This window comes from Otolemur garnettii, unplaced genomic scaffold (assembly GCF_000181295.1).
Source record: "Otolemur garnettii isolate 467f Iridium unplaced genomic scaffold, OtoGar3 scaffold00109, whole genome shotgun sequence".
Lineage (NCBI taxonomy): Eukaryota > Metazoa > Chordata > Mammalia > Primates > Galagidae > Otolemur > Otolemur garnettii.
The window spans coordinates 4935265-4944205 of NW_003852504.1; the positions used below are offsets into that span (position 1 = coordinate 4935265).

At 42.8% G+C, this 8941-nt stretch overlaps 1 non-coding gene across 1 annotated transcript; it reads right to left on the bottom strand.

The window, feature by feature from the left end:
- Positions 1-8609: 8609 nt before the first annotated feature.
- On the bottom strand, positions 8610-8698 carry TRNAI-GAU. The gene is given in 2 exon segments: positions 8610-8645; positions 8661-8698. It is a non-coding gene; the product is annotated as a tRNA-Ile (tRNA).
- Between the last annotated feature and the right edge of the window lie 243 nt (positions 8699-8941).

An 8941-nucleotide genomic window follows, 5' to 3' on the forward strand; every position in this document is an offset into this window, starting at 1 on the left:
TCAACCCCCCAAAATTCACAAATACAAACAATTGCATATATTGTATAAAAGCTCCCGATTAAGAACCCAAGATCTAAAGATCGTAAACTTAATCAGTTTCTACATCCTTCACTACCATAAATTCCAGGAACTGTGTGTAATATCCTCTTCCTCGCACCTCCCCCCCACCAACAAAATAAATAAATAAGAATGACAATTTGTTAACCTCTTTTAATAAACTTTATTGCAGGTTGTATGCATGGTGTCCAAATTCTTTGCATGAATTAAATGCTGCATGCCAGCTTCCCAATTCTGTCATTCCATGCTGCTGCAAACCCTCACCACAGAGAAATCGAAAACCTCCCAGTTGCTGAGAAAAAGAATTTAAAGCTCTCACTTTAAAGCAAAGTGGCTGTACGAATTGAGATCACCAAAGACATAGTCACAGGCTGAGAAATGCATCAGATTTGAACAACTTATGTTTTGAATTTCACATCTTTTTTTCCTAAATTATTTTTTTGCTTGGACCAGATTTGCAAAACTTCGGTTGATGCATTCAAAAGAAAGAAAGAAAGAAAACCAACTGTTTCATAGTTTATCTTCGGCATTTTACAATGTCTTCATTTTTGAACTTTTCAATACTTTGAATTATTAGGGATCTGCTGGTGTGATTTCACGATGTTGTACAAAGCCACACTACCCCCAAATGTCGAACATAGACAATAAGTCTGCTAGAAATGACTGTTGTTATACGTTGCCATATTCACTTGCAGACTGTTTTCTACCCATGTGCCTCTATTAAAATGGGATCATGCCATATTAGCCTTTCTGAAGCCTCCCGTTTTTATCTGATATGGCTTAAACATTTTGCAGTAACTCTAGATATACGTTACCCTCAATCTTAACTGCAAAGTAGTTTTTTATTTTCTGGCTGTCCTGACATTTATTTAAGTCGTACTAATTACTGGCCGACTGCAAGCAGCGAGAGCCAAAGAAATTGCCAACCTCTGCTCTCCATAACCCAACAAGTTAGTTATTTTCGAAGCTAAGCCATTTCCAATATTGAAGGTAATCAAAACACTCTACCCGCCTTTTGAAACATCTTCACCCTCTCTCTCCAGCTCCTGGTTGTCACCTTTTCTTTCTTACCCTTCAGATATTTTTGAAACCTAAATTATTATGTTCCTACCATCCACTCCCCCATTTACCTTTTCCCACAAATCTCAATTATTCTCTTACTGTGAAGTGCTTCACTGTACATGCCGAACACCCTGAATTGGAACAGTCACGGCCAATTTATTTTAAGGAAAAGCATCAGTCTTTTTTCTTTCCTCTCCTTTTCCACAGTTAAGGGAGAGGATATTTCTTTCTAAACCTGGAGTCTCTATAGGTAGCCCTCTATTTCCTCCCACATTGCCATGAAGAGGCATGTTAGGGTGGTAAGCACCTAGCAAATGCTCTTGTTTGCGAAAATGCCCCCAACCTGCATACCTTGCATACACAGCTATGCACAGTACACCATTCACCTTATTTATTCAGAACGATTCAACAAATATTTTCTAATAGATGCTTGAGTCAGCAGGGGGCCTGTAAAAGATGCCACCCGACCCACAGCTCAGACTGATTCCTGTTGCTTTTGTTTGGCTATCAAGCCCAGATTTTAATTATTTGAATTCTACACCTCAGACAGATCCTTTCATGTTTTCAGCACGGATGCACTGTTTGGCTGGCTGGCTGGCTTCTGATTTAGGTTTCAGCACTAGGCGATGTCAGTGGGCTTATTCTCATCTCTCCATATACAGCATAGGGGCCCCAGTGCCTCATCCCAGGTCCCACCACCAAGTGTCCACGTCCCAACCTGGGGCAGCGTGCACCCGGACACCTCCTTTTGTTCCAGGACAATTAGGACACCATTTACCACCTACAAAATGCTTTTAGTGCCATATGATAATCAATGTAGTATCTGCTTTGAAGAGTTCTCAGTTGAGTGAAATCAAACTATAAAGTGAATGCACAGATGCAATCACAATACAGATAAGAATGTATCTATACAGCATTTTTCTCTTAGATATGCCTACATAATCATCTCAATCATTAATAGCGGTCAAAAGGTGCTATTAAGCCTCTCCTTTGACTGAATCTTTCTAATTTCTTCAATTGCTTTTGAGAAAGGTAGTTACTATTTTCTATGCTTCTAGATAAGAAGTTTATACTAGGAAACATCTGAGATGCTTTCATTTTCTCTCTCCCTCCCTCCCTTTCATCCATCTTTTTTCTCACTCTGTCCCCCTGGGTAGAGTGCCATGGCATCACAGCTCACAGCAACCTCATACTCTTGGGCTCAAGCGATACCCCTGCCTCAGCCCCTTGAGTAACTGAGACTACAGGCATCCGCCACAACATTCAGCTAGTTTTTCTATTTTTAGTAGAGACAAGAGTCTTGCTGTTGCTCAGGCTGGTCTTGAACTCCTGAGCTCAAGCAATCTGCCTGACTTGGCATCCCCAAGTGCCAGGATCACAGGCATGAGCCACAGCACCTAGAATGGTGGTTTCATTTTCAATAAAAGTTCACACTTTTCCCCTTCTCCTTTTGCTTCGATATAGTGGTGCTGGCAATGAAATCCCTGCATTTGTGAACTGGTTGCAAAGCCACAATCAGCCTGCTCCTGGCAACCCAGGCAGTCAACTAATGAGCCTTCAAATGTGAGTACGGCTTCCGGATATACCTGGACCAGAGCCCCAGCAGCTGCATTATTGGAAGGGAAATAGGGAAGAGCTGAAGGACGTGAAAATGCCTTGAACAAACCCGTTCAGGCATGTGTTCTATGCGTGTGTACATGTTTTGAGCAGAAAGGCAGGTACACAATGGGAATGGGTTGTGGAGAGAGAAAGAAAAAAAGAGAGAGAGAGAACATGTTCCAGTGCCTGACTGTTTTTTTTTTTTTTTTTGCAATAAATCATATCTATCATTAGCTCACCTATGAATATCTACGGTCCTTTGGACTAGAGCAGAAAGTCTTAATTCTGCAAAGACATATTAAAGTCAGTCTAGTTCAACACCCTTATTTGATACGTGAGAAAAGAGACCCAGTAAGAGTTAGGTGGCTTGACAAAGGACCTCGTCACTGTCAGAACTAGATCTGCTCCCGTAGTCCCAGCTACTTGGGAGGCTTAGCTGGCAGGATCACTTGAGCCCGGAGTTCGTGACCAGCATGATGGGTGATACAGCAAGAGAGTCAGTCTCTCCCCCCCTCCCTGCACACGCACAAAAGAAAAGAGTAGATCCGAATGAGGTTTAATTCTTCTGATATCTAATCTAGTGCAATTTCTCTAAAAAAATTCTGCCTCTCAAAGAATCGTATAGCGCATGTAAGCTGTAGCCTCGTTAGAAAGAAATATAAATTCAGAGATTTTTTTTTTCTGTTTAAATGTGACTCCTCTGGAAGGAAATCTGCTGCCTTCTGAAACTAAAAAGCAGTAAATGACGTTTCACTTGGACCGAATCCCCAGATAATTCATATTTGCATACAGATATTGCACATATAGTGTAAAAATAAATGTCTCTTCCCGTCCTTAGTTTAGCCTGCTGTTTTAGTTTGGCTCTCCTCATCTGTACACATCACTTCGCAGGCAACTCTGGACTTGCAGAAGGAATATACTCCGCACTGCGAGCCGTCGGGAGCCATAGCAACCTAGGTCTGCTGAGATGGCACCACTCTCCATACCAAGAACAACAGAGGCTCTATGTACAAACATGTGTCTCCTACTGCATGCCCACCCTGGCAGCTACAGACAAGACACGGGTCATTAACCTCTCCCTGTGTCACCGAACCAGTTTGTGCCTAAAGACTGTTGTATTCGAGAACCTCCTCTAGAGAAGAATGTGATCGATTATCAACAGAGGGAGCCTTAGACAAGAAAAAGGGAGCTGCTCCAAAACAGATAACCCTCCCTTGCATGCCTGCTGCCAGAGAGTCTCACGTCCTTCCCTGACACGGGGAGTAGAGCAATGTGTTTATAGCAATGCGAATGTTCGGTTGACCAGAAGCAAGAGTATAATCCCCTGCCCTTACTCATCTCATTTTTGACTCCCAACCCTGCCGGGCCAGGACCCACTTCCCAAACAGGGAAATGGAATTATTCCTCACTCTCTGGGGGAGCTGCAGCCCCCATTCCAAGGGCAGGGCAGGCTGAGCATTTGGAATGCTGGGTGTCTGTATGTCAGCAAATACCTATATTCATTTCAGCTTCTGGAAGCATTTATGAACATAAGTTAGTCATATTTCAGCTACAATATGGGAGATAAGACAGCCAGGAGATCTCACAGGTAGGTTGTGAGGAATAAATAATGAAACAGCACTTTGCAAAACATGAAGTATGATCTTAACGCTCAATAGCAGAAGATACTTTACTTTACCATTAGCCTACTTTATCATAGCTGCCTGGAAGGCAGGCAGCCACCAGACGTCATCAGCATAGCCTCCAGTTCCAGATTAGGTCACCGAGAACAAAGTCACTTCGGCCACTGCTGTTTCGTCTAAAATAAATCAGGTAATTAAAATTTTTCAGAAACACCCGGTTCTTGGGGTCTCATGACCCCCATCTACTATTCAAAAATCAACTTCGTAGTGAGGTAAAATCTGATTTAATCCATTCATTTCGTCTGGAAAAACATCAGTAACAATGTATTGATTTTTTTCCCTTCATAAAGAAGGCAACTTATTACCAGATGCTGGAGCCTAAGATAGTCTAATAAAGAGGCAGAATACATTTAGAATTATAACTAAGTAGCCCCAAACTTGTGATTCATTTTAAAATATGGAAGCCTGGAAACTAACACCGTTTTGAAACCCTGGTATATAACAGATAACTGAGACGGAACCATGTATACAAGGTTGACACCGTAGAAAATCAGCGTAGCACAGGCCTAGAGCTTCTGAAAAACAAGCAAACTGCCTTGAAAAGCTGAAGACATACTGCGAATAATACAGGCACTCTCTTTCCTTGTAGGAATTTATAATCAAGATGAGATGAAAGATACGTATGATAGGACAGGACTGAGCCTTCTATAAAATATTACAGGCAGAACCTGCCACCAGTCCTCTGTATACATTTCCACCCACCCTGTGCTCACCAAAAAAGAAGAAAACATTTCCACCCTAAACAGCTACTCACTGTAAATTGCATATTTAACGAAATTCATTCATAGAGTTTCCTACGCCTTCTTTTAAAAGCCAAGCTCCTCTACACAGTCACATGTGTTTAAGTATGTTATGATATCTGGATTTTGCTTCAAAATGATCTCACGCCGTTAGGCAGAGGGAAAGGGCAGCAAGCTAAACCCCACTAACTACAGACTGATGGTTGTTGTAAATGATGGCGACGCATGAAGTTTCTTTGTATTACTTTTCAACTTCTGTGTGTTTGAATGTTTCCACTGGAAGTTTATAAATTGCAGTCTGCCTTAGAGAACGAGCTCAAATGCAGGTCATCACTGGCAGTAAGTGCTGTATCACGCTCACTGAAGAGCAAGAGAAAACCGATACCACACGCTGTGGATTGGAAGGTGGACTCGAAGAGAAAGGGTCACAGGCACTGGAGACCTGGCTGTCACCAGACTTGTCACCATCTGGCTAGGACTGCACATGCTAGGATATAAAAGCATTTGATTTGTGAGAAAAGACCTCAGATCAAGGAGCCCATAAAAGGTTATAAAAGCATCAGGTTATGAGTAGCACAGGCAGCTCCAGAGGCTCTGTGATAGCCTCTACAAAGACTCCCGTTCCCAGGCCAAAATGTGTGCCCAAACCATTGCGTGCAAATGAAGCATACAAAGGATAAACAATATTCTGCACTTCTGGCATTTGAGGACATAAAGGTATGTCCCGTGCAACAAATTTGGGACCACAACATCACAACTGTTTCTAGAAGAAATGAAGTAAAAGCATCTGGTCCTTTCATGCTTTATTTAACTCATTCTTTCTACTGACTCTCAATCTTTCTAACATCAGGGGACAAATAGGCATGAATGTATTTGGGGCTCTCTCGTCCGAAATCCAATCCCTTCCACCTTCTCTCTTGCGTTTCTCGACTGCAAAGGTCGAAGAGCTATGCATGTGTTTACCAGGATATCTTGAGGCTATTGGAGGCCATGGGCACAGTCTTTTGTGTGGGTGCACAATACCTGGTTGAAAGAAGGAGCCACTGGGCCAACATGCTAAGGAGGGTAGAGCTGGATGAATGCAAAAGCATGACTCCTCATGGTGTAGTCGAGCCACTACAGTACAAACAGGATGACCCCCAACAACACCTGCTATGAGACCAAGCTATTACATTATTGTTCAGTTGGGTTTTCAACCAAATATACTCCTACCAGGTTCAGGAAGAGAGTCCATGTCTAAACAGATGAGAACCCAAAAGGGATATGTGTGCTGGTAAACGGTTAACAACCAGATCTCTGCAAAGCAAAAAGAAAACACCTAATTTGTACTGTTGACCAGCTTCTGTGGAGTAAAAGCTCCCAAGGCGCCAAGTTCAAGTTCCCAACATATGTCACTAAATGTGAGGTTGGGAAGGAATGTCCGCAATAACCTCACACCAGTACAAATCAGTCCCAGCACATCACTGAATATGTCATATCTAGGCTTCCCAGGAAGCCAGACTCAAGCAATTTGCTTCGAAACTGCCTATAACTCTGTGGAGAGATGGTATTGGAAAGGGGGGGGGTGTGACACAGAGAAGAGGGATGGGAAGGAGGAGGGAAATGGAAAGGTGGGGAGTTCTTCAAAGCTAGTAGTTACTTACCAAACTGGAAATCATTAATTTTGACCTGTAGCTTTCCTGAGGGAATCAAGAAAAAAGAAAAAAAAAAGAACTTTAGAATTCTAAAATATTGACAATGTAGGAAGGGATTGGGTTAATTCACATCTTGAGCTCAGTACTTTGAGGCTGCAGTGAACTATAATGATGCCACTGCACTCCAGCCCAGGCAACAACAAACAGAGATCTTGCCTCAAAGGAAAAAAAAGAACAGTCTCGGTGCCAGTAGTACAGTGGTTACACATATACCGAGGCTGGTGGGTTTGAACCCGGCCCAGGCCAAATGACAATGACAACTGCAACAAAAAATAGCTGGGCGTTGTGACAAGTGCCTGTAGTCCCAGCTACTTGGGAGGCTGAGGCAAGAGAATCGCGTAAGCCCAAGAATTGGAGGTTGCTGTGAGCTGTGATGCCATGGCACTCTACCGACTTGTGAGACTCTGGCTCAAAAAAAAAAAAAAAGAATGGTTAATGTGATGACTTATAATGAAAACAAACACGGTAGCTTCAATAGCTTGTTTTCCTTTTTAATAGAAATCACACCCTTAAAAATAACAACAAAACCCACAGAGGCAGCATGTGAAAAGTATGATCAATTTTCCCATTTATTCCTTAGACTTCATAGTTTTCAGTTTTAAGAATAACAACTCAGATCCCTGGCACTTCAGTTGTACTTACAGATAATTGCTTATAAAATGAAAAGGGCAAGAAGAAAATTAGAAGCTTCTAAAAGAGGAAACTGAAAATCCTTTAGAGAAGATAATCATTTTCAATAATGGTCATAATTATTGCTACAGGATTGTCTCTGCTTAGCAAACTTTTCACTTCCTACTTGTACTTCTCTCTGCTGAACTCCAACTTCTCCCTTAGAATTATTAAAATGATCCCAAAAGGAAAAATATATATCTATGGCCATGAGAGGACAATCCAAGTGGCTGATATGATTCAATTAAAAATGTCTTATTCCTATCAAGTTCAGGAGTGATTTTAGAACCTGATCCCTAGTCTCTTCACCATAGGGCCCCACATGACACCAGTGTGGAGCTTTAGTATGTAAGGATTCGCCTTGACAGTACAACTGCTATCATCCCAACACTTGCGGAGGGCTGGGCTGCTGAGAGAAGGAAAGTCTTCAGGTGCATGTGGATAAGCTGAATGAGCGAGGGCAGCGCCCGTGACTCAGTGGGTAGGGCGCTGGCCACATACACAGAGGCTGGTGAGTTCCAACCCAGCCAGCCAGCTAAAACAACAGTGACAACTGAAATAACAACAACAAAATAGCCAGGCGTTGTGGTGGGCACCTGTGGCCCCAGTTACTTGGGAGGCTGAGGCAAGAGAATGGCTTGAGCTCAAGAGTTTGAAGTTGCTGTGAGCTGTGACACCACGGCACTCTACCGAGGGGGACATAGTGAAACTGTCTCAACAAAAAACAATGTGGCCAGGCGCGATGGCTCATGCCTGTAATCCCAGCACTGTGGGAGGCTGAGGAGGGAGAATCGCTGGAGCTCTGGAGTTCGAGACTCGCCTGAGTGAAAGTGAGACTCCGACTCATGAAAAAAATGGAAAAACCCAGCCAGGCGCTGCAGCGAGGGCCTGTAATCCCAGCAGCTTCCGGAGGCTGAGGCAGCAGGATGCCACAAGCCGGAGTTTGAGGTTGCAGTGAGCTACCAAGCCACTGTACTCTACTCAGGGGTATAGGGTGGGACTCTGTCTTAACTAAAAAAAAAAAAAAAAAAGGAAAGAAATAAAAAATAAGCAACGAAATAAAATTTTTAAAAAATGGAAAAAAAAAACCAAAACAAAGAACAATGTACTCCAGGTGAGATTCGAACTCACAACCTCAGCATGACTGTATTCCATCATATCAGTACTATGCACTAACCAATTGCGCCACTGGAGCTCTGGTCAGTTGATTGTTCAGCAGAATACTTCAGTTATTTATAGCCACATGACCTTACTGGACAGCTCCACTTTGTGTTCCATATGCAAATAAAAACTAAAATAAAAAACTAGCCGGGTGTTGTGACGCGCACCTGTAGTCCCAGCTACTAGGGAGGCTGAAGCAAGAAAATCGCTTAAGCACAAGAGTTTGCTGTGAGCTGTGACGCCACGGAGCTCTACCCAGGGCAATATAGCAAGATTC